Below are 25,759 nucleotides of genomic sequence, written 5' to 3' on the forward strand. Positions count from 1 at the left end.
CAGCTTGGGAAACAGGAAAAAGTTGCAGAGGGCAAGGTCAGGCTAATACGGTGGGTGGGGAATGACTACCATGTTAATGGAAGCCAGGAACTGCAGGACAACAATTGATGTGTGGGCGGGGGCGTTGTCATGATGCAGGACCCAATCCTTGTTCTTCCACTGTTCTGGACGTTTGCAGCAGATATTCTCCCTCAGACGCTGCAAAACTTCATAGTAAAATTTTCTGCTGACAGATTGACCGGGTGGGACGAATTCCTTGTAAACAATCCCTTGGATATCAAAGAAAACGATCAACATCGACTTCACATTGCTGCGCCATTGCAAAACCACCAAACCACCTACACACCATGTTACAATAGTTACCGTAGCTCAACAACATGTCCACTCACAGACACGACCAGGGGCACACTGACTCACAAGGGGTGCTGGTGACTCCTCCTGGTGGCAAAAGGCAAAACTGCAAACGGTTGGCTCCCTCTGTTCAAATTACTGGAACTTTTGAGTGGCACCTCGTATATATATAGTTACATCTCCATCCCACACCGCCATGGGCTCCAACAGCAGCAGTTCAGTATAGGAAGGACATTGCTCAGTGAGATGTTCTTCTTATGGTCAGCCTTTCGGTGTGCAACAAGATCGGCTTAGGCATGGTAATTAAACACTGGCTTCCAAAGTTTGCATCTTTATTCACCAAATAATTACACTTAATGCTTGCTAACTACACTTCACATGTACCGGAGCTATTCAGACTTCACAAACTGCACTGAACTGACACTGAACTAAACTCAAACTGAACTGAAACTCTTCTAGTCCCTTCCCCATCCATATTTGAGGTTCCTAAATACTACAATGATCTCCATTCTCGAAGAAGCAAGTTACCAATTCGAAGACTTCCAAAATATCCAGTTTTTTTTTTTTTTTACATTAAATAATACTCTAAATGCTTTGGCATACAAACTGAGATAAAATTACATAATAACATAAACAATCACATATATAAAACATTATGTAGAAAAAGAGCACAAAATTTAATGCATAACTTTACAAAATACCTCTGCTTACAAATAGTAGGCTAGCTGGCAACTCTGACACACAACCGTATTACGAGAACTACTGAAAACCTTCCAGTCCTCCCTATTAAGCAAATCTCATTTCTCAGCACTACCCTCCCCTAGTCCTTTGTTGCTCACACAAAATTACACAATATATACAAACGTAATCCTTAATCCAAATGAAACATTTATAATTATACACAAGAAGTCTTTCAATTTATCAGGTCTGCTGCTTCCAATGATGTCCCCGCTCCTCCACACAGTCCACTCCTCCTGGAATGTCTTGCTTCTCTTCCTGATTCACTTCTTCATTTGGGAAACTGTCACAATCTTCTTGTACTTCAGCTCCATGGTTCTCCTCAACATACTCAGCTACGGATGAGCATGATTCTTTGGAGACGTCCCAGCTGTATTGTCCCGGTCCATGGTACTACCACAGACGATTCACGTGTATCACCTTCGAGCGAGATCTCCCCCCCCTCCTCCCCCGAATCCAGTACGTTACCCATGACAGGCGGTCCAACGCAGTTTAAGGCCCATCCCACCGGCTCTGCAGCTTCCTTGATTGTCCCTTATACCGCTGAGGATTGTATCACCAAAATTTTTCACCATCCTTGAAGCTCACCTTACTTGCCTTGGCATCATACTTGCACTTCATCACTTCGCCTGAAAATTTAAGGGTTCCTCGCACTTGATGATGTACAGACGTCGGAATAAGTTCGTTTCCTTTTCCGTGGACTAAGGTGTTTGTAACACTGCTCGATGGAGTGGTATCCCCTCCTCCTCCCTTCCTCATAGTCCCACACTCCCACCCAACCCCCCACTTTTCTCTCCGACCCCATAACCCCACCCGGTACCCTCCATACTCTCGCTCACAGCCAGCTAAGGGTTTCTGTACTTCAAGCACCTCTCTAACTACGTGTAGTCCGACAACTAATACAGAAATAGTACAGTATATACATAAACCAAGTTAGGAAAAGATTTGCTACACTGTGTGAGAGAGAGAGCGAGAGAGAGAGAGAGCGACAGGCGGAGAGAGCAAGTGGAAAAATGAGAAATGAGAGGACAGTTACGGAGAAAATAAAAAAGGGAAAAGGCAAGGAGAGAACAACGAGAGTTAAGAAAAGAGACAGAGAGTGAGAAGAAGAGACAGTGAGAGGTGAAATGAGATACAAGCAGTGTGAACGGGAAAGAGAAAAGGGAGATGTGAATCGGAAGGCTGGGAGACAGGGAAGTAGAGACAAAAGGGGAGACAGCTGAGAGAAAATGGGAATGGAGCAAACATAGAAACAGGGATAACAAAAGGAGAAAGTGGGAAAGACAGCTACGGAACGGAATACTGAGAATGATAATGAGAAAAATTTGAAAACGAGGCAAGGTAACGGGAAGGAGGAAGAAAGTGTGTTATTATGGCAAGGACGAAGGGAAAGAACTAAGCAGGATAAGACGAAAGCACTGAGGCTGAGTAGAACGAATGACATTCAAGAAAAAAGGGAGGGAGAGAAATAGAGAAGTTTGCGGAGAGAAAGTAGAGATTAAGGGTGGGAAGAAAGTAGATTAATTTTTAGGGCAAGAAAGAGGAGGGGGATGTTAAGGGAAGACAAGGGGAGGGAGAGGGAGGGAGGAAGGGAGGGAAAGACAGCGGGAAGAGCGGAATGAAAGAAGAGATTTTGGGTGACCAGGAGAGACGGAGAGAGAAAAAGGAGCATGCAGTTATTACTGGGGAAAGACAGCAGTGAAGGAAATGGGTTTAGTACAAGTAAAGAAATACAGAGACTAATGGAGAAAAAAAAGTAAGACATGTGACAGATAAAAAAAGTATGACAAAGTTGTGACACAGGGAAGGAGAAAAAAAGAGTGAGGTAAGGAGGGAGTGACAGAGAAGACAAACGAAGGAAAGGAAAGAGAGAGGGAGGAAGGTAGGGACTGAGCAGATAGCTATATAGAGGAAGGAGGAAAAAGGAAACTGGGGATGAGACAAAGGATCCAGAGAGAGAGAGATGAGGGGGGGGGAGGGGCAGTACACAGACAGGCACAGACAGATAGGTCGACAAATATTCAGAAAGTGTGTGTGTGTGTGTGTGTGTGTGTGTGTGTGTGTGTGTGTGTGTGTATGCGCGCGCGTGCTTCCGTCCCTGTGTCACTTCTATAACATTGTTCCATTTTTTTACCTGCGTGTTTTCCTCATCTCTGCTTCAGTTTCTCCTCTCACTTTTCTTATCAGTATTCCTCCTGATTGTTCTTACCATTCCAAGTCTCTCTCTCTCTCTCTCTCTCTCTCTCTCTGGGAATAAAGAGATTGTTCTCACAATACGGCCACTTCCTGAGTTGCTCTGGAATTTTGGTCGCTTGAAAAAGACATACGTCGACTTAAAAAGAGTTCAGGAGACTAAGGTATCAGGTTCGCCTGAGGGCTGTGGGACTCTTTTAGTAGGAACTCGTAGACTAGGTCAGCTCATTAAAGCGTTTAAAATCTGAATGGGTTTCACAATCATTACATGGAAAGTTGCTTACTCTTAACACGGACTCGGCACACAACCATGGTTGGAAACTGTAAATGAAAAAATTTACCAGCAGAATTAAGTGAAAACTTTTTCACGTGCAAGATCTGCTCCACATGGAACTGACTCAACATGGACATTGTTAACACTACAGTAGAGAAGTTTAAGGGATTCATCGGCAGGATCTTACACCAGAATAAATGTGAATTGGATATGCATTCCCAGGCAAACAAGATGTATCTCCACGGTATGGGCTGCATAGTTATTAAGATCCTAACTTTTCCTTGTAACTCCTCTCTCTCACTCTGTGTGTGTGTGTGTGTGTGTGTGTGTAAAAGAGGTGTCTACTCTCGCAACATTTAATCACAGCAGATTTTCTGTGTGTGTGTGTGTGTGTGTGTGTGTGTGTGTGTGTGTGTGTGTGTAAAAGAGGTGTCCACTACTGCAACATTTAATCACAGCAGATTTATTCTCTCTCTCTCTCTCTCTCTCTCTCTCTCTCTCTCTCTCTCTCTCTCTCACACACACACACACACACACACACACACACACACCCAGTGTAGTAAACCTTTTCCTAACTTGGTTTATGATCATTATATACTGTACTATTTATTCATTTGTTGTTCGGACTACATGTAATGTGGTGCTTTTGAAATGTCTAGTGTTCCGGTAGATGTCACTACCATTGAGACAAACAGTCCCTGCGCTGTTTAAAAAGCATATTTTTCTTTGTTAAATATATTCACTGTTGTGCGAAACTGTGAATCATAGTAATGTCATATACCGTTATATATATAATACAAATAGAACACATATATATAACGTAGCGTGAATTGTTTTTATCATAAACGGAAATTAAAATGTTGATGGAATATGATGGTCCTATATTATTTAATTTCTGCTACATTTAGTGCAAGTTAGGTTCTTCATACATAGTTTGTTCAGACTTTAAGTTACACTTAGTGGATATTTTGACTCACCCAGTCTCTATGTGGGCAGAAATTTAATGTTGAGTAAATACTGGGACTCAACATTTTCCTCACTCCCTTCACCCATGCACACCACAAGACTCGTGTTGCCACGGTTTGAGAAGGCCGTGGTGTTGACCCCTCAGACCCTCCAAAGCAAATACAGTACCTTACTTTACCTAACCTAACCAGACCACAAGTAGTCTAAATTGTATTACTTTAAGCATTAGCCCTACTGCGTTTGTTTTGAAAACAAATCTCTCATGAAAAAACTTAAACTCTGGACTGTCTTGTACGCATGGGTGAAGGGAGTGAGCAAAATGTTGAGTCCCAGTATTTACTCAACATTAATTTTCTGCCCACATAGAGACTGAATGAGTCAAGATACCCACTAGGCGTAATTTACAGTGAACAAACTATGTATTAAGAACCTAACTTGCACTAAATGTAGCAGAAATTAAATAATATAAGACCACTGAAATGGCAGGTTGCCATCATATACCATCAGTGATACTTTAATTTCCGTTTATGATAAATAAAAACAATTCACGCTAAGTTATATATACGTGTTCTATTTGTATTATTTATATTACGATATATACATTATGATTCACAGTTTCACACAACAGTGTACAGTAGATATTTAACAAAGAAAAATATACTTTTTAAACAGCGCGGGGAATGTGTTTGTCCCAATGGTGGACTGGTGACATCTACCGGAATACTAGCTTTGAAAGCACCCTATTGGAGAGGTGCTTGAAGTACAGAAACCCCTAGCTGGCTGTGAGCGAGAGTATGGAGGGTACCGGGTGGGGTTATGGGGTAGGAGAGAAAAATGGGGAGGGGGGTTGGGGGGTAGTGTGGGACTATGAGGAAGCGAGAAGGAGGGGATACCTCTCCATCGAGCAGTGTTACAAACACGGGAAAGGAAACGAACTTATTCCGACGTCTGTACCTCAGTCAGCCTTTTCTGAAGATGTTTAGCATTGCTTGAGGTGTTTGTAGGCAGCTCCTCACCAGGTGGTCTTCCCAAAACAGGTCAACTGGTAAACATAACTTGTGGCCTAACGTCTGTTTTGCAGGGGTGGCCAGTTGACTCATGGGATGCAGACTGATTTGTCATCAGCAATGCAGGTATTTTCTGGTCGCATTCCATTTGTCCCTCTATGCAGTACTTGGATAGTTCTTGTCCCAGAGTCCAGTTGAATTTCACCACCATCCATCTGACTGTGGCCATAGTGAGGTTGTCCTGGTCTTCTTTATCCCCAGTAACTTGCGGAACTCACAGGACACAGCAGACTCTAAGTTTCTACCCTGGTCTGAATGTAGCTCTTGTTGCATCCCAAAATGACAGAAGAACTTGTTAACCAACACCTGAGCAACATTTGCGGTCTCTTGATTGGGAATGGCATAGGTTTCTGGCCACTTTGTGAAGTAGTCCGTGGTAACACATATAAAATGGTTTCCTCTTTCAGTGAATGGCAGAGGTCCAGCAATATCCACCATGACTTTCCATCGGTGCACTCGCTTGGTACAGCTAGAAGTCCCTTCTTGGCACAACATACATCACAAGTCCGACACCACTTAACATCCTGAAATACGCCAGTCCAGTAGAACCTCTGTTGCAGCCGGCTTAGAGTTTTCTTCACTCCCTGGTGCCCACTAGTGATATGGTTATGAGATTCATCCATGATCCCAGACATAATTTTCTTTGGAACCACCAGTTGCCGATACTTGCTGAGGCCATCGGGTGTTTCCCACTGACACTCCAGTAGTCTCTTGTTCAAACAAAGAAGATTCCACCGACTTCAGTAGCTCTTAGTTGCAATGCTGAATTTTGAAACCTCTTCCCAAGATGGGCACTCTGTACATTGCTGAATCCACTCTACCACTGTCTGTAAATCTTCATCCTCCATCTGCATCCTCTTCAGGTCTTATTCAACTGACACTGGTCCTTTCACTGCAATATGGCTGCATTTCTTGCTATGATCTTCTTTTTTCCTATACTGCAGGCACTCTGAATCACAAGACCGACGACTCAGTTTGTCAGCATTGCCATGCACCCACCCACGATGGTGCTGCACCTCATAATTGTGCTGGCCCAGCTTCCTGAGCCAGAGTGCCAGTTGTCCTTCCAAATTCTTTAAAGTCTGCAGCCACCTGAGTGCTGCATGTTCCATCCTGATGATGAAGTAGGGCCCATACAAGTAGGGATGGAAGAAATCAAGGCTCTTCATCACCAACAAGAGGTCCTTACGGGTCACCCAGCAGTTCCATTCTGGTGGGCTGAGCTTCTTGCTGTAATATGCCACCACATGCTCTTTGTAATCCTTCTACGAGAGGACTCCACCAATAAGTTGGTCACTAGCATCAGTCCAGGATGAATGGCTGACTCTGATCTGGGCACGGCAATACAGGAGAGCTTGCCAAAGCATGCTTGAGTTCATCGAAGGCCTTCTGAGTCATTCCATTCCATGTAAACTTCTTCCTCTTCCCCAACAGTTTGTGCAGATGTGCAGCTATCACTGCAAAGTCCTTGGCAAAACACTGATAGCTGATACACAAGCCCAGGAAACTCTGTAGTTCCTTCACACAAGTTGGAACCAGCCAGTTTTCCACAGCTGCCACCTTCTCTGGATCAGTACGGATGTCACCATCACCTTTAATGTGTCCCACGTACTTGTCATCCTTCTGGAACAAGTAGCACTTTGGGTGGTTCATCTTGAGGTGTGCTGCTCAGATCCTGTTGGACACCTCTGACAGCCTCTCCAATTCCTGGTCAAAAGTCAGTCCAAACAAAAATACATCATTCAGTTAGATGAGAGCTGTCTGCCAGTGCAGGCCTTCCAGTACGTGATCCATGAGATACTCAAAAGCAACTGGGGCATTGCATAGGTCAAATGGCATCACCTTGAACTGCCATAAACCATGCCTGTATGAAAAGGTTGTATTCTCCATGTCCTTACTTGCAACCTTGTCATTGTGGTATCCTGCTTTCATATCTAGGGGGGAGAACTACTTGGCACCTGACAGAGCATCCAGCATGTCAGCAATCCTTGGCAGGGGGTATGCATACTTCACTGTCACTTCATTCAGGGCTCGATAATCCACACAGCACCTTACTGAGCCAACCTTCTTCCTTACCAGCACCACTGCTGATGCCCAAGGACTGCTTGATTTTTCTATCACTCTTTGACTTTGGAGATTCTCCATTATCTTCTCTATTTCTTGCCATCGGGCTGGTGTCATTCTCCCCGCTGGCTGTTTAATAGGGCGGTGATCCTCGTTGTCTGTACATTGGTCTGCAAGATCAGTGCATCCCAGGTCTAGGTCTCTGGTGGAAAAGACATCAGCAAACTTCTTCAGCAGCTCCCTCAACTTCAGCACTTGTGAGTCATCCAGGCATTGCAACTCCTTGAAAATAGGTCTTATAAGTGGTCTGGCAGATACCCATCATCTTTGACTACCCTCCTTTTACAGGCCTTCCTCTGATACCATTCAGGGTCCACCACCTGGCACAGTCCCACAATTTCTCCCTCTTTTATCTTTTGTGGCTCACGGGAGAAATTGGCCACCACAACCGGCACTTCACCTGCTTCTGTTTCCACCAAAGTGCTCCCCACCATCACTCCAGCAATCGTCTTGCACTGTACATCAGGCTCCACTACCCCTAGACAGCTATCAAAAGAGCCAATCACCTTGCAGTGAAGCAATAGTTCTGATTCTGCGGGTATCACTGTAGTGAGGAGTGCCCTCACCTCTCCACCAGAACTGGTACGTCTGACTGCCGCGACGGGAACCAACTTTCCTTGAACCTTCAGCTTCATGAAGCAGAAGTCAAGCTCACATCTCGTGGACATCAGATATTCCAGCCCAAGAAGACAAGGATACTCCATCTCGGCTACATAGACTGGAAACGTGGCCTCTTGCCCTACCACCTCAGTCCAGACATGCAAGGGTCTCCTCAGTTACACCACACAGTTGATCTAATGACTCAGGCAGATACTGATGATGTAATACATCAAGCCTAACAAAATTCTGCTCTGAAGCTGAATCAGTTACCAGAGAACACTTCTTGCCATCTATTTTTCCATCTACATGCACACTGCCAATTGTAGTTCTTTTGCATTTTCTCAGTTGTGGGGCTACGTGGGAAAAACTGGCTGGCTGTTGCCCCTTAACACCATTCCTTACTAGTTTTCCTCTTCTTTCTAGTCTTCGGCAGCCTTCTTCTTATCCTCCTTTTTCTTCTTCAGACAGTCTGAACAGGAGTACCCTACCTCACCATATGTCCAACACCCTTTTGTTGCATTCATACGGTTCCTTGCACTGTTCCGTTCGTGCTCCTTCTTCCATCTGTAACAAACCTCCTTCTTCTGTCCTGGCTTCCTGCAGAACCAGCAACCTCCTCCGATCTTCTCCTGCTCCCTCTTACACTTGTAGCAGTCTTCTTTTCTATGTCCTGGCTGTTCACAGTAATCCAACTTTCTTCAAATCTTTCCACTTCACATACACTCATGATTATTAATCTCTGACAAGAGAGTTAGCCAAAGTTGTCGCCAGGCGTAGGCTACACAATCAGACACGCTCAATCATCGTTCCAGAAAGGTTTAGTGCTTTAATGAATAATTTTACAAGCATCACTGAAACACTGTCGTTTCACATTCTATATTACTTTTTCAAGTACAGTAATATACATGCATTTTAAGAAATACGCATGAAAGATGGTCAGAGCCATTATTTTTAGTGTGTAATGAGTGTGTGATGCTATTTGACATTCATACTTATTTATTAATCTGTATATTGTTTCACAGACCTATTTCTTAAGGCGAGCCTTTAACCGGGCTGTTGATAGGTTATAGCGGAGAAATATCTACGACTACCACGGCAGCCGGCATCGACTCGACATATTCTAAGTATATATGTCTTATAATACGTGTATCATTGACAAAAGTTTACCATTACTTGCTACTTTGAACTAAATGTTTATCGCCCGCCTTTCAGCAAGGTGAAGCGATAATGTTTTAGCCCGCCTGTGTGTGTGTGTGTGTGTGTGTGTGTGTGTGTGTGTGTGTGTGTGTGTGTGTGTGTGTGTGTGTGTGTGTGTGTGTGTGTGTGTGTGTGTGTGTGTGTGTGTGTGTGTGTGTGTGTGTGTGTGTATCCGTTCCCATTATACCTCATGAACGGCTTGAGCTATCAGCATGAAACTTTCAGGGTGTCGAGACATGGCCAAAATCTTGGTCAAGTTCGAAAATGGGCACTTAAGGTCAAGGTCAAGGTCACCAAAATGGCTGCCAAAGGTCAACTAGTTTTTATCGACTGCCTTCAACACCATTATATCTCATTAACGGCTTGAGCTATTAACATGAAACCTTCAGGATATGAAGATATGGCCAAAACCTTGGACGAGTTCGAAAATGGGCACTTGGGGTCAAGGTCAAGGTCACCAAAATGGGTGCCAGAGGTTAACTGGTTTTTATCGGCCACCTTTAGCACCATTATATCTCATGAACGGCTTGAGCTATCAACATGAATCCTTCAGAGTATCAAGATATGGCCAAATCTTGGACTTGGCCAACAGCATATTCTGGCAGACGATTAGCATTCGGCTCTCGAATGCTTTTCTTCCATTTTTTCTAGTGATAACAAGGCCTGTTACCATCCAGTTGGAATGGTTGCACTGTACCTACGCGACGTCTTAGGTGCATTCCCCTCTAGTCAAAATGTGTGCCAGTTAATGCCGTTAATTCATAAAATGATTGCTATCTATGATGCCAATACCCACATCTAGTGGCAGTTGCCCAATTGCAGATTGAAGAAATGTCGGCTCCTGTCAATAAAAGCAGATTATTATGTTATGGAAAAGAAACCATAAAAATATGGTAATATCAGAGGTATGTGGAGTCGAACGTGTCAAATCACCTGGTTACAGGCTCTTGCGTGGTAATAACATTGCCCTCCATGCATCTCTGGTCAGAGATTAGTAATTATGAGTGTAACTATCCTTTCCTTGCCTTTAATCCCTCACTACAACCTGCCAGAAAAGTGGATGTACTGGACCTGACATAGGATTCAATTTCTAGAGCCTTGGCTAATGCTTTGCATGCCTCTTGGTTGTGCCTGCTTCAATTGCACTTTCAGCTCTGCACTATCAAGAGCATCGATGAACTGGTCCCTCAGAAGAATAGCCAGCAAGTTAGGTGCTGCTCCAGGGTACGCCTTGTGTGCCATACTATCTGGGTCATGAGCACGATGCTGTAGGGATTCTCCTCGGGCCCTTACACGGGTCCAGAACCTTGCCCTGTTAACCCCAGTCTGGTACAGTTGTGGTCATAAATAATCACCTATCCACCAGTACCCCTTGCCTCAGGCTGGCTCCTTTATGCACAGCATGTCACACTGGAGTAAGAGAGGCTGAGAGGGAGTGGCCAGAGAGAGAAGGGAAAGTGGGTGGAGAGATGAATGATGGTGCGGGGGTGGAGTGAGGGAGGGAAGGGAGGGAGAATAAAATACGAAGTGGTAGTCACATTACTTGTCTATTTTTCTTTCATTCAAGGCATGATATAAAGGAGTTAATATTCGGTAGATAATGCTGCATTACACTTTGTATAACGGCATCAGATCACAAGATTTAGATAGGTGGTGATATCAAGGGCTTGCTGAGAAAAATATACTGATGTGATAGATCAAACATTAGTGCAGAGCCTTCGGGAATGTTAGGGCCCAGATAGCCAATGTGTGGGAACCAGAGAAAGGAGGACACGGGCATGCCTCCTGCAGCACACCAACGACGAGTGAGAGCTGTTCAGCCAAAACCAGCAAACCATCAACAACACTGTTATTTCGGTGCCGCGAAGACAGCAAGAGGTGGGGCAGGAAGCCACTAGACTAATTACAAAGGCCTTCCTGGTTGCTTTGGCTTGACCAGTGTTGGTAGACATTGACATAAATTTATTTTGGGAGTCTGGGTAGGGTAGGGTTTTGTTATTATATCCATGTATGTGCTCAGACTTCAAGTTTATTTACCTTTTATGCACAGTGTCACGAATCAATTCGCGACATTTCCTTTTTGTGAGAAGCCACGAACTAATAGTGGAAAACTCACTGTGTATCGCTCAGTTAACCGTTTCTCTCTCCATTTCGAGGTATACTTTTCAAATAATTCGTCACCGTTTTCAAAAAGTGACCGATTTAATGCACGTCACTAAGTGCGCTACTGAGCGATACAATTATTTCTTTATCGTTTGCCTCTGCTTCCCTCAACCGTTAGCCACGCCTTGCGTCCTGCCCATTCAATGTATTTGAATTCAGTCTTGTGTTTGCTGTGACGGAGGAAGGTCCTGTGCTCCAAGAAGTGTGAGAGGTCGCTAGCACCCAAGCTCCACTGAGACAGTTAATCCAGTCCTCCCACCTTAGTGGTGATACATAGCATTCATCGACTGGTATTTCTTTTGTGTATTTTGTAGTTTTAAGAGTTTAGTTAAGGTGTTTTGTCCCTAGGCGTAAGTATTTAGCTTCTGTGTGAGTGAGCGAGTGCGTCTCATTGATTTGATTTGAAATGTAATGTTAAATTTATTTTTGTAATTAATAAATTTAACAGTTCTATTTCTTGAGCTTAATGTAGAGTAAATCTTGTTTCATTTCTCCATAATTAAGCTTATTTTCCATACAGCTCCTAGCTTGCATAAACGTTTACTATTCATAACTGGTACTTAGACCAGCCTTGTTGTATTAACTTAAAATCCGTTGTGCCAGGAGTTAATGCATCAGCAAGAACCTGATGTTATTATTATTAGTATTAGTTATTTATTGTCAGGGGTGATGTAACTTTCTCCAGAGGCTAACAGTACAGTAATTCAGCAATTGTGAGTAATTAGTCTCTGCTGTGTACTGTTGAGAAAGTTTGTAAATTCTCGTTCTGAGAGAATCGTGCGAAGCAGGCCAGCGTAAAGTAATCGTTGTTTGATTTAGTAAGACAATCATTGTCCCTGCTCTTCAATATTATTGAATATTATTATCAATTAAATAATATTTAACCATTTATTTCAAAATTACTGAAATAATATAAAAACCCCGTGACAATTGGCGACCTCATTCCAGGATATTAACTCCTAGCTCTAAAGCTATTCACGAGATAGTGCTCACTCATTCATATTTAGGTATTTATCATTAAAGTTTATAGGCACAAGCTTACTGGTGTTTACCCTTAATTTAGCAAGTGAATTTTGTTTTATCAGTCCATAGAGTACTTAACTCTAGTTTATTCTTGGTAACGCCAGACGATTTTATTCGCTCCTGGGAAGTCGCCGTACCATTCTGTTTATTATTGAGTCTTCCCAGTCATTTACATTTTTGATTTATTCTTTGCCAGTTAACTAGATAAGACTGGTCACCACTAGCTTGTGTCTGTACTCTTTACTTTTGTTTATTAGTATTCGTCGCTAAGCAGTCAGTGCTCAATTTCGGGTTGCTTAATAAATTAGCGCCATGGCTACCGCTGTATTTGTACAGGAAGCCAAAGATATGGGTCTCACAGACCCAGAGAAAATACAGAGTTACGTTCTCTCACGGTTCAATTACGAGCAAGAACGTGAGAAAGATGCTCGCGAAGAGCGTAGGATTCAGCGCGAATACGAGCGAGAACAGCGTGAGGAACGTGAAAGAGAGCGTGCATATGAACAAGAGCAGCGTGAGAAAGAGCGCGAATACGAGCGAGAACAGCGCGAACACGAGCAGAAACAACGCGAGCTCGAGTTAGAAAAAGAGCGACAACAGCGCGAACATGAGCAAAAACAGCGCGAACTCGAACTAGTACAAGAGCGAGAACAGCGCGAATACGAGCGTGAACAACGAGACAAAGAACGAGAACATGAACTTGAAGTGCTGAAGCTCAAGCGAGATTCCTTGGCTTCAGACACGTCTGGTGCAGTTGGTCCAAGCTCCACAAGCGTTCTTCCTGCACATGTCCTGGCGACCCCACGCATCAAGCTTCCTTCATACAAGGAAAGCGAGCGAATCGAGCCGTACATAGCTCGTTTTGAGGACATGGCAGACATGTATCAACTGGATGAGGCAGCTAAGCGGATCCAATTTCTTAGTTTATTTGAGGGCCCTGCCCTCGATATTCTCCACAGAATTCGTGGAGACAATCTCACATATGAGATGATGAAAGCTGCACTCATTAAGGCGTATGGTCTCACAGTAGACGACGCCAAAGTTCAGTTCATGCGAGCTCGTCTCCAAGACAAGGAGACAGCTGTTCAGTTCCTTGATCGTCTCACAGCTTACTTAAATGAGTGGATGGAGAAAGATGAAACTCCTTCCACGCGTGAGGGGATAATTGACCTTATGCTGCGTACACAGCTAGAGAGGTCGTGGCCTGCTGAGCTCATAGCACAGCTTAAGATCTGCCAGGTGAAAGATGCCAGCCAAATGGCAGAGAAGGCTGACGCATTCTTTACTGCATACGGGTATCAAGCTCGTAAGCAAAACACCTGGAGCAGAAAAGATACTGCCAAGTCTGGGAAGCCGTCTCAGACTGAATCCCAGCACCAAGGCCGTTCTCAGGGTAATGGTCAAGGTCCAAGCAAACCACAGAAGGACCAGGGGCAAAACACTCAGAAATCTGAGTGGAAGAGGTACAACAAGTACCCTAACCAGCAGCAGTATCAGCCACGCAACCGACCGTCGGGACAAACTTTTCCACCACCAGCTCAAAAGAGGCAGGAAGCGAATGCAGCCTTCATTCCTCAGCAGCAGCCTGGTGGTCACGTCCCTACCAGTGTGGGTACCTCCCCACAGTTCACAAGTCCCACAGTGACAGTGAACCCCCCTCCACAGATGGCCAATGTTCCATCTTATAATTCACAAGGCACAATGTTTGCCACATCAATTCAGCAGCCTCATGAGTGGCTAGCTGCTTCCTCCACAGGCCCTCCCACAGGTGACAGTACCTTCCTTGTTCAGCCAGGGTTTGTGGAAGGCATTCCTGTAAATGTCCTGAGGGACAATGGTTCCTCAGGTTGCTCTGTTAAGCAGAGTTTAGTTCGGCCTGAGCAGTATACAGGTCGACAGATCCATGCAAAGCTTATTGATGGATCAGTGAGATTGTTCCCTGAGGCATGTATCCAGGTGGCATCTCCATTTTATACTGGTATGACACTTGCAGTTGTCATGCCAGAGCCTCTATTTGACTTAATAGTAGGCAATATTAATGGAGTCAAGGATAGTTGCTCCGATGGCGCTACTCAGACTTCGGCTGCTGCGGTGACACGAGCCATGACTGAGGCTCCAGACTGTGTCACCCCAGTGATCATTGAATCGCCGCAAGATCTGATGTGCAGTCAACTTGTTGTACAAGAACAACATTCTGACCCGACACTTGCTGCCGTGCGGAATAAACAAAAGGGTCGAGTGATTAAGTATTCACGGGGAGGTCGAGCCAAGTTCCTTCGCAAACAAGGACGGCTCTACCGTGAGTCACGAACACCCGAGGGCGAGGTTCGACTGCAGTTTGTCGTTTCCGCCAAGTACCGCCCAGCAGTGTTACAATGGGGTCATTGTCCAGCCTCAGGAGGTCACCTGGGCAAAAGGAAGACCCAGGGCCGTATCCGAGCTGACTTTTTCTGGCCAGGGATGGGACGAGACATAGACAGTTTTGTCCGTTCCTGCAGTGTGTGCCAGAGTATCACCACTGATCAGGGACATGTCCTTCCTGAGCCGTTCATGGCCGCACCTGTGGTCTCTGAGTCAGTTGAGAGACGGGGTAGTGGTGAAGTGGGTGCGGACCTGATGTCTCGCCCATTGGCCCCACAGGACACAGTGTGTCCGGGGCCTGTGCATGCATATTATGTACCTTAAGTTAAGGGGGAAGTTGAGAGGCGACTTGAGGCTATGGAAGACCCAAGTTTGCATAAGGATTCTCAGCTTCCCGGTACTAATATATGTACCGTAAGTTAAGGGGGAAGTTGAGAGGCGACTTGAGGCTATGGAAGACCCAAGTTTGCATAAGGATTCTCAGCTTCCCGGTACTAATAGAAGTACTGTAGGTTAAGGGGGAAGTTCGAGAGAGAACTCCGCAGAGGCGACTTGAGGCTATGGAAGACCCAAGTTTGCACGAGGATTCTCAGCTTTCCGGTACTAATATAAGTATTGTATTGTAGGTTAAGGGGGAAGTGTGAACTCTGCAGAGGCGACTTGAGGCTATGGAAGACCCAAGTTTGCACAAGGATTCTCAGCTTTCCGGTACTAATATAAGTATTGTATTGTAGGTTAAGGGGGAAGTGAGAACTCTGCAGAGGCGACTTGAGGCTATGGAAGACCCAAGTTTGCACAAGGTTTCTCAGCTCTCCGATATTAATATAAGTACTGTAGGTTGAGGCACAGGTTGAGGACCCGTGTGCAGTTCGAGGCTATGGAAGACCCGAGTTTGCACAGGGATTCTCAACTTGCCGACCATAATTGTGTGCTAAAATTAATGGCGACCTCGAGCGTACTTTTCATAGCATGTACTGACTGCTAGCCAGAGAGAGTAATTGTAACATAATAAGAATTTTGTCCCATTGACACTTTTGATGCTCCACCTCAATTGGTTTTGCAGGTTCAGCAATGGGTGTAGCAGTTTTGCTGTGCGGGCCAGCCGATCGTCTGCCGCACGCTGCCACCTCTTCTCCTCTGCCTTCGTCATCGCCATATATTATTTACTGTGTCATTTTACACGTAGGTACAGTTACACTGCAACTGTCACACCTACACTGTGTATTACATACATCACACTACACAACAATTAGTTGTCAGTGTAAATGTAGCGACTTTTCGCTCAGTTTGACCTGAGTACAGGATTTTCACCGTCGTCACGGAGTTTTTCCCTCAAGCTTGCTTCTATTAACGTAAATACGAGGTTTTTTCGCTCACTGACGACTGCGACTTTCTCCTGTAGCAGGATAGCACACACCACAGTGTGAATCTTGTGTGACTGAGTTAGGATTTATATGTATGTATATTGAAATCTTTCTTCTGAAGGAAGAAAGATTTAATTTTCATGGGGCGTAATGTCACGAATCAATTCGCGACATTTCCTTTTTGTGAGAAGCCACGAACTAATAGTGGAAAACTCACTGTGTATCGCTCAGTTAACCGTTTCTCTCTCCATTTCGGGGTATACTTTTCAAATAATTCGTCACCGTTTTCAAAAAGTGACCGATTTAATGCACGTCACTAAGTGCGCTACTGAGCGATACAATTATTTCTTTATCGTTTGCCTCTGCTTCCCTCAACCGTTAGCCACGCCTTGCGTCCTGCCCATTCAATGTATTTGAATTCAGTCTTGTGTTTGCTGTGACGGAGGAAGGTCCTGTGCTCCAAGAAGTGTGAGAGGTCGCTAGCACCCAAGCTCCACTGAGACAGTTAATCCAGTCCTCCCACCTTAGTGGTGATACATAGCATTCATCGACTGGTATTTCTTTTGTGTATTTTGTAGTTTTAAGAGCTTAGTTAAGGTGTTTTTCCCTAGGCGTAAGTATTTAGCTTCTGTGTGAGTGAGCGAGTGCGTCTCATTGATTTGATTTGAAATGTAATGTTAAATTTATTTTTGTAATTAATAAATTTAACAGTTCTATTTCTTGAGCTTAATGTAGAGTAAATCTTGTTTCATTTCTCCATAATTAAGCTTATTTTCCATACAGCTCCTAGCTTGCATAAACGTTTACTATTCATAACTGGTACTTAGACCAGTCTTGTTGTATTAACTTAAAATCCGTTGTGCCAGGAGTTAATGCATCAGCAAGAACCTGATGTTATTATTATTAGTATTAGTTATTTATTGTCAGGGGTGATGTAACTTTCTCCAGAAGCTAACAGTACAGTAATTCAGCAATTGTGAGTAATTAGTCTCTGCTGTGTACTGTTGAGAAAGTTTGTAAATTCTCGTTCTGAGAGAATCGTGCGAAGCAGGCCAGCGTAAAGTAATCGTTGTTTGATTTAGTAAGACAATCATTGTCCCTGCTCTTCAATATTATTGAATATTATTATCAATTAAATAATATTTAACCATTTATTTCAAAATTACTGAAATATTAAAAAAACCCCGTGACACACAGTTATTTTCAATAGCCTTTTCATACAAAGATGCCATAAAATAGCTGACAAGATACTGACTATATAGAGGGAATGTATACCGAGATGATCATATTTACTTTCGACACAGCCATGCCAGTGGTTGAACATGATATTTAGTCCAAAAATTAATGACATGTAAAGGTACAGGACGTTTCTTACACAAACATCATGGAAGTCAAAGCAATCCAGATTCCATTCAGCATCCAAAGTCAAAATACACGGATAAACACAAATACTGTATCTGGCTCTGCTCAAAGGTTTGATTTATTGCGTCAGTACATTTCTGTCACGAACCAGCCCTTGATATCATCACTCTAAAGCTTGTTATCTGATGCCACTATAGAAGGTGTAATATAGCATTATCTACCCAATATCAACTCCATTATATCATGCCCTAAATGAAAGAAAATAAACAAACAATGTGACCACCACTTCGCATTTCATTCTCCCTCCCCTCCCTACCCTCCATCCCCTTCCTCACTCCACCCCCTCACCATCACTCGTCCCTCCACCTACCATTCCCTCTCTTTCTGACCCCTCCCTCCCAGGCCCTCTTGTTCTATTGTGGCTTGCCACACATAAAGGAGCCAGCATGAGGCACAGGGTACCAGAGGATAGGTGATTATTTATGACCACAGCTGTACATGGTCCCATATCTGCACTCCAGCACTTCTACTAAGGACTAGTAACTCTCTCTCTTCTGATATCTGGCCCAGAATTTCCACTGCGGCACCCTTGAGGCTAGTAGCCAGCTGCACTGACCTCTGCCTATCACCCCAACCATTCTGACCAGCATGTAACTCAGCACACGGTAAGCTTCCCAAGATACTTTGCCATCAGAGTCCTAAGATCTCTTTTTAATTGGATCCCCATTATAGCTATGCACTTCACCAAAACTGGTAGCATTATAATTAAGTCCAGGACTTAAAACTTCTGCATTCTAATTATTTAACCCTGTAATGCTGCCTTTAGATGCATGGGATTCGTAAAGATCCACCATACACTGCCTATTTTTTCATATGCTCCCTGTACCTGAGGCTCAGCAGTGCAATATTTCTCTACAGCCTCAATTTCTCATAATTATCTTCAAATGGTCGTCTACATGCTTCAACTGGTCATCAACGTGCTTCAAGTGGTTGTCTACATGATGTCTGCACTCCATCACATTATTGCTTACCTCATACTTTTGCTGCTAATGCTCAGCATGCATTTCCTTCTTCAACTGTTGTTCTTTTTCGTTCATTTCCCCCATTAAAGCATCTTGCTGTCCTTGCATCCTCAACTGTAATTCCCTCCGTTGCTCCTGTAATGCCTTTTGAAGCTGTTCATATAGTTCTTTCTGTTCTTCATTCTGTGCCTGTAATTGTTCTTTAAGTTCTTTCTATCAATCATTCTGTGCTTGTGATTGTTCTTTGAGTTCTCTGTCTTTCATTCTGTGCTTGTAACTGTTCTTTGAGTTCTTTCTGTTCTTCATTCTAAGCTTGTAATTGAACAGTTTGTGCTTGTAATAGTATCTTAACCCCTTAATGCCTAATCACATCAATTGATGAGATGAGAGTTTCATGCCAAACTGCCTAATTGCATCAATTGAGTGGGGCCAGTAAAAAACTGTGGAGAGCTTGCTCCAGCCGGATTATGACGTACATGGCTTCAGGCTAATGAGAACTCACCCCTGAGGTGGCGTGAAGGGGGATCGGACAGATCCGGGCGGTGAGGGGGCGTCCCCCTCTGGGCTGCCTCAGTGCCAGCCTCTACCCCACTCCCTCCTTGACCCCCATCACCCTCCCACCTCTCCATGCACCTGCATTTCTCCTCCCACCACCAAGTGTCCCTTCCTACCCACTCTTGCCCCTCCTCCCACCCTGCTAGCCTTGTGTCCCAACCAATCCCCACCCCATCCCTCCCTCCTTGTTCCTCACTACCCTCCCACCCCCTACAGACCCCCCAAGAGGTATCAGGTGGCCCAGATGTTAAGAGAGCACACAAAAGTGCTTTTCTTTCATGCGAAAAGTTGGTTATTTTTCCAACCCCTGTACCTACAGTACATGACCACTCCCCACAGCCTACTTTATCTCACTACAACCTAGTAATCTTCCCACACCTACATGCACCTGTTTTCATGATTGGTGTTACAAAACACTTTGAAAGGGCCTGTTTCAAAAAGAAAAATAGGTAGTTATAAAAATTCTCATGTTTTAGACTGTTTTCGAGGGGTAACTGTTATAAACTTTTTAAATTTGATGCGCGATTGTGTGGTAACCATTAGGCCTACAGGGGTGCAGTCTGCATTGTTGGGTGTGTTCATTCTTCCTCTTTAGCCAGAACACAAACAAATTTGCCCTTGGTGAAAGCTGCCAAACCTCCCCCAAATTGCGGCTGGGGGGAGGGACCTGCCTGAAATAATTGCTGTCTTAAGGGGATAATTGTAGCCAGGGACACCTCATCCTGTTGCCCAGCTTGGCTCCTTGTCTGCACAGCCCCTTGCTGCACGTCAAGGATTAGGCTCACTGCAGCACATTTCTAATGATCCACACTCCTGTCCTCATTGTTAAATCCCCAGCCCACACTGCCACAGGTTCCAACAGCTGTAGTATAATATAGGAACAATGTCACCCAGTGAGTTGTTCTTCTTATGGTCAGCCTTCCGGTGTGCAACAAGATTGGCTGAGATGTGGTAATTTTTTTTTTTTTAATGCGAGGAAGAAGGATCCAAAGGCCATAAGCCCGCAATAACAGTTCCCTCCAAGAAAAAAACAAAATACAAGAGAGAACCAAATTCAAGATCCGATCATTTCGAGATGCCTGGACACACTGTGTTAGAAAAAACTTGAGATCATAGGAAGCAGGAAATACAGACAAAGGAAGACAGTTCCAGAGATGACCTGTTGCACGAATGAAGGACTGTGTGTAACGGTTAACTCTTGCATTAGAGAACTGGACAGAAAAGGGATGAGAGTTTGCTGCTAGATGGGTGCTACGCATCCATCATAGAGGTGGATGAATGCATCCAGACAGTTCAGAGGAGCAGTGACCATTGAAGTAGCGACAGAAAAGAGATAAAGATGCAACACTGCAGCGAAGAAACAGAGGTTGAAGGAAGTCAGTGAGAGGAGGAGAGTTAATGTGACGAAAAGCCTTTGACTCCACCCTATTGAGAAGAGCTGCCTCCCCACACATGAGAGTTGTACTCCACACACGGGCGGATAGAACCCCTGTATAGAGTCAACAATTGTGTAGGGGTAAAGAAGGAACGGAGTCGGCTTAGCACATCTAATCTCTTGGAAGCAGATTTTACAAGAGATGTAATATGATCTTTCCAAGATAAGTCTCGAGTAAATGAAACCCCAAGCATGTTCAAGGATGATGCAGGATTGAGCTGAATATTAGTAAACATTAGTGGGTATACCTGTGGAATATTTTATTGGGTTGATAGGTGTAAGAACTGAGTCTTAAATGCATTAAAAACAACCAGATTATTTTTACCCCAGTCAGAAGTACGAGCCAAGTCAGACATTAGGTGTGCCATAGCCTCATCCCTTGTTTGTTGAAGTAACTGCTGAGATGGGTATTGTGGGAACCAAATGGAAAGGTGAGGGGTGGAGTCATCAGCATATAAGTGGATAGGGTTAGATGTACAGCTTAGGTCATTGATGAATAAAAGGAAGAGAGTTGGTGATAGGACAGAGCCCTGAGGAACGCCACTGTTGATAGATCTAGGAGAAGAACGATGGCCGTCTACAACAGTGGCTATAGAATGACCAGAAAGGAAGCTAGAGATGAAGGCACAGATAGAAGGATAGAAACCGTAATAGGGCAGTTTGGAAATTAAAGATTTATGCCAGACTCGATCGAAAGCCTTTGAGATGTCAAGTGCAATGGCAAAGCTTTCGCCAAAGTTCCGAAAGGAGGATGACCAGGAGCCTGAAAGATAGGTGAGAAGATCGCCAATGGAGCGTCCCTGATGGAACCCTTACTGAAGATCAGAAAGAACATTGTGATAGGAAAGATGCCTTAAAATTTTTCTAATGAGAATCGACTCGAAAACTTTTGAAATGCAGGATGTTAAAGGAATTGGACGATAGTTAGAGGGGTGGGAATGGTCACCCTTCTTTGGGACTGGCTGAATGAGAGCAAACTTCCAGCAAGAAGGAAAGGTACAAATTGATACACAAAGGCGAAAGAGTTTACCTAGGCAGGGTGTAAGCACAGAAGCACAGTTCTTGAGAACAACGGGAGGGATTCCATCAGGCCCATATGCCTTGATAGTATTGAGGCCAGTGATGGCAGAAAATACATCAGCTGAAGATATTTTAATGTCAGCCATGAGGAAGTCAGAGGGGGTAAGTGATGGAGGAACAGCACCGGAATCGTCTAAGGTGTAATTAGAGGAGAAAGTCTGAGCGAAGAGATCTGCTTTATCAGTAGAAGAAATAGCTACAGAACCATCAGGGTAGAAAAGAGGAGGGAAGGATGATGAGGTAATGTTGTTAGAAAGGTTTTTGGCAAGGTACCAGAAGGAGCGGGAAGAATTCGAGTTGGAGAGTTGAGAGCATTTAGTACGGATGAAATAATTTTTAACAGAGTGAAGAACAGACTTAGCACGATTCCGGGCAGAAACGCAAAGATGATTTGATTTAGGGGTGGGTTGGCTCCAGTACCTATTGTAGGCCCTCTCCTTGTTGCGGACAGCATTAGAACAAGCGTGATTAAACCAAGGCTTTCTTGCATTAGACAAAGGATACGAGAAAGGAATGTATGCTTCCATGCCCGAAAGAATAACCTCCGTAATGCGTAAGGCACACTCAGATGGCTCCCGGCCATGGAAGCAATAATCATTCCAGGGAAAATCAAAGAAGTACTGCCTGAAGGCCTCCCAATCCGCAGCTCCAAAGTGCCACAAACGAAGTTTCTTTGGAGGGTCCACAGGCTGTACCGGAGTGATAGGACAGGTAAAGGTGGTGAGGTTGTGATCAGAGGAGCCCAAAGGAGAGAATAGATTAACAGTGAAAGCAGAAGGATTAGTTATAAGGAAGAGGTCAAGTATGTTGGAGCTCTCTCCAAGGCGATCTGGGATACGGGTAGGATGGTGTACAAGTTCCTCTAGGTCATTAAACATAGAAAAGATGTGGGTCTGTTCACCAAATTTGAGATCTTTACTCAACAGATCATTACACTTAATGTTTACGAACGATACTTCACTGTTTTTACAAATTCCAGAGCTATACAGTCCTCACAAACTGCACTGAACTGATGCTGAACTAAGCTGAAACTGAACTGAAACTCTTCTACTCCCATACCTATCCTTTTATAAGCTTCCTAAATACTAGATTGATATACTGCATTCTCAGAGAAGCAGGTTACCAACTCAAAGATATCCAAAATAACCAGAGTTTTCTTACATTACATAACACATAAAATGTTTTAGCATACAAACTGAGATAAAATTACATAATTTAACAGACAATCACATATATAAAACATATGTAAAACATTATATAGAAAATGAGCATAAAATTTAATGCATAACTTTACAAAACACCTCCTCTCATAAATAGCAGGCTAACTGGCAACTCTGACATGTGACTGAACTATAAGATTCACTGCGAACCTTCCAGTACTTCTTATCTAGGAAATTTCGGTTCTCAACAATACATACAAACATTATATATATATATATATATATATATATATATATATATATATATATATATATATATATATATATATATATATATGTGTGTGTGTGTGTGTGTGTGTTGTTACATAGCCTATGATTTCATCATCCTTTGTGTAATTCTAACGTGCAGTATCCTGCATGTTTGATCACGAGCGTGTTCTACCTCACTCCCCCCGTCCTCCCTTATAGTAGAGTAAGTCGTTCTTTCTGTTGTTCAGAGCAGGATTGTCAACTCTTTGTCCCCTATGGCTTCATTTGCGCGTCCTTCTTGCAGGTTGTATCAAGCTCTGCCGGCCCCTATATAATGAGCTCAGTCTCTGCATTATTGCCACTTAGATCTACTCCTCATTTTGTTCACATCTCTGTCCTCCCCTGTACAGTTGTTATTATTGTGAGTGCTCAGGAAGTCTCCAACCATCTAGCAGCTTTGTAATTTGAGTATGGCTGTTGGTGCATTTTTTCTTGTACTGTGTAGCGTAGGGTGTTAATTCTTAGACCTAGTGAGATTTTGTGATTCATGTGTTTTCGGTGTCAGCCCTTATTAATAATATTTTGTATCTGTAATAATATATCTTACATTCACTGAATATTATCTGGTATTGTCATTTTGTCGGGGCTGATTTAGATAAATTTACTCTTGCTGATTTCGTGTTAATAGAGGCTATTGCAGTTAACCATATATTTAACCTGTTTTTTGCCATTACGTTGTCCTTATGAGTCCTGGGTGTTTTGTTGTTGGTTTGAGCATTGAACTTTAACTTGTAATTTTACCTAACTCTTTTGTTTTGAACCTGGAACTTTGCGGGACAGTGGGGATTTTTAGTATTCTCACTTAAAGTGTACATTATCTTTCTCTGTTCCGTAACATAAATTTGGCGACCTCATATCAGGATATTCAGGATATTATCATAAGGATATTGCTTGATATTTTGTGACTGTGATTTATTCATGATGTCTACTATTACTACGCTTGATGAAGCCAAAGATTTTTTGTCAAATGTGCAAACAGTGTGTGATGTAGAAAACAGAACAAAGAATGAACTTAAGCTTGTTGCTCAACAATTGGGAATTGCTGTTCGCTTTCATCATTCCAAAGATCAAATTGTTGACATGATTAATGAAAGCTTGTTCAATGTAACTCCTCCAAATGAGCAAACGCAGATTGAATTAGCTAAGTTACAGCTAGCCCTGCAGGAGGCTCGTGCTAAGGAGGCTGAATTTCAGGCAAAAGCTAAGGAGGCTGAGGCACAAGTTGAAATTGCTAAGATTCAGGCAGACCATGAGTATCGCATGAAACAAGGTGGAACTGGATCATCTAGCTCTGATGATTTTGATGTGGCTAAAAATGTTAAACTTGTTCCACCTTTTAATGAATCTGATTTAACAAAGTATTTTCAGTTGTTTGAGAGGGTAGCTACAGGTTTTAATTGGCCCAAAAAGTATTGGCCAGTACTCCTTCAAACTGTTCTCACCGGTAAAGCTCAAGTAACTTATGCATCTTTGCCTCAGGATCAATCTGATAATTATGATGTAGTTAAGAGCTTGATTCTTAAGGCCTATGAACTTGTTCCTGAAGCCTATAGAGTAAAATTTAGGACAACTTACAAGCAAGATAAGCAATCCCATTTTGAGTATGCAAAAATCAAAGAAGATCTGTTAGAGCAGTGGTTAAATTCTAAGAATGTGGATTCTGATTTTGACAAATTTAAGATGATTTTGCTGGAGGATTTCAAAAGGTGTATTAATAAAGATGTAAGCCTATATCTTGATGAGAAAAGAATAAATAATTTGTCTGATGCTGCAGTTTTAGCTGATGAATATGTTCTCACTCACAAGAGATATTCTAAAGAAAAAGGGAAAGCTGAGAGTAAGTACGTTGCCTCTACTCAGAGTACAGGTAACAGGAAAGAGAATAAAGATGATTATTTCTCAGGAAGTAAATACCAGCTTCACCACTAGATTTGAGAAAAGTAAATGTACTTATTGTAGTAAGCTTGGTCATACTACGGAGAAATGTTTCAGGAGACAGCGTGATGTGAACAAAAAGGAGTCTTTAAATATTCAGTCAATTGGTCTAGTGTCCACCCTTGAGAGTTCCCAGAATTCTTTAACTAAGTTAACTGAAAATGCTTTGAGGGGTAAATTAAATCCTCATGATGAAGCTCCTCTTTTGAGCAGTAACGTGGGTGACACTCTCAAGAGTTCATGTGCTAATTTCCTGTCTGATGGTTTTGTCAGTCCTCTGGACAGTAATAACAGGAAATCAGTTAAAACATATCGTGATACAGGTGCTTGCCAATCCCTTATGCTGACCAGTGTTCTAGGCTCTAATGTTAATTCCTTTGATGAAACTGTAATCTTACAAGGTGTAGGGAATAATTACTTCTCTGTCCCTCTGTGCAGAGTGAATTTAGAGTCTGGTTTTGTTAATGGTTCCGTTATGGT

The sequence above is a fragment of the Coenobita brevimanus genome, chromosome 8, assembly GCF_032717465.1.
Source record: "Coenobita brevimanus isolate Jiangsu-jjx chromosome 8, ASM3271746v2, whole genome shotgun sequence".
Lineage (NCBI taxonomy): Eukaryota > Metazoa > Arthropoda > Malacostraca > Decapoda > Coenobitidae > Coenobita > Coenobita brevimanus.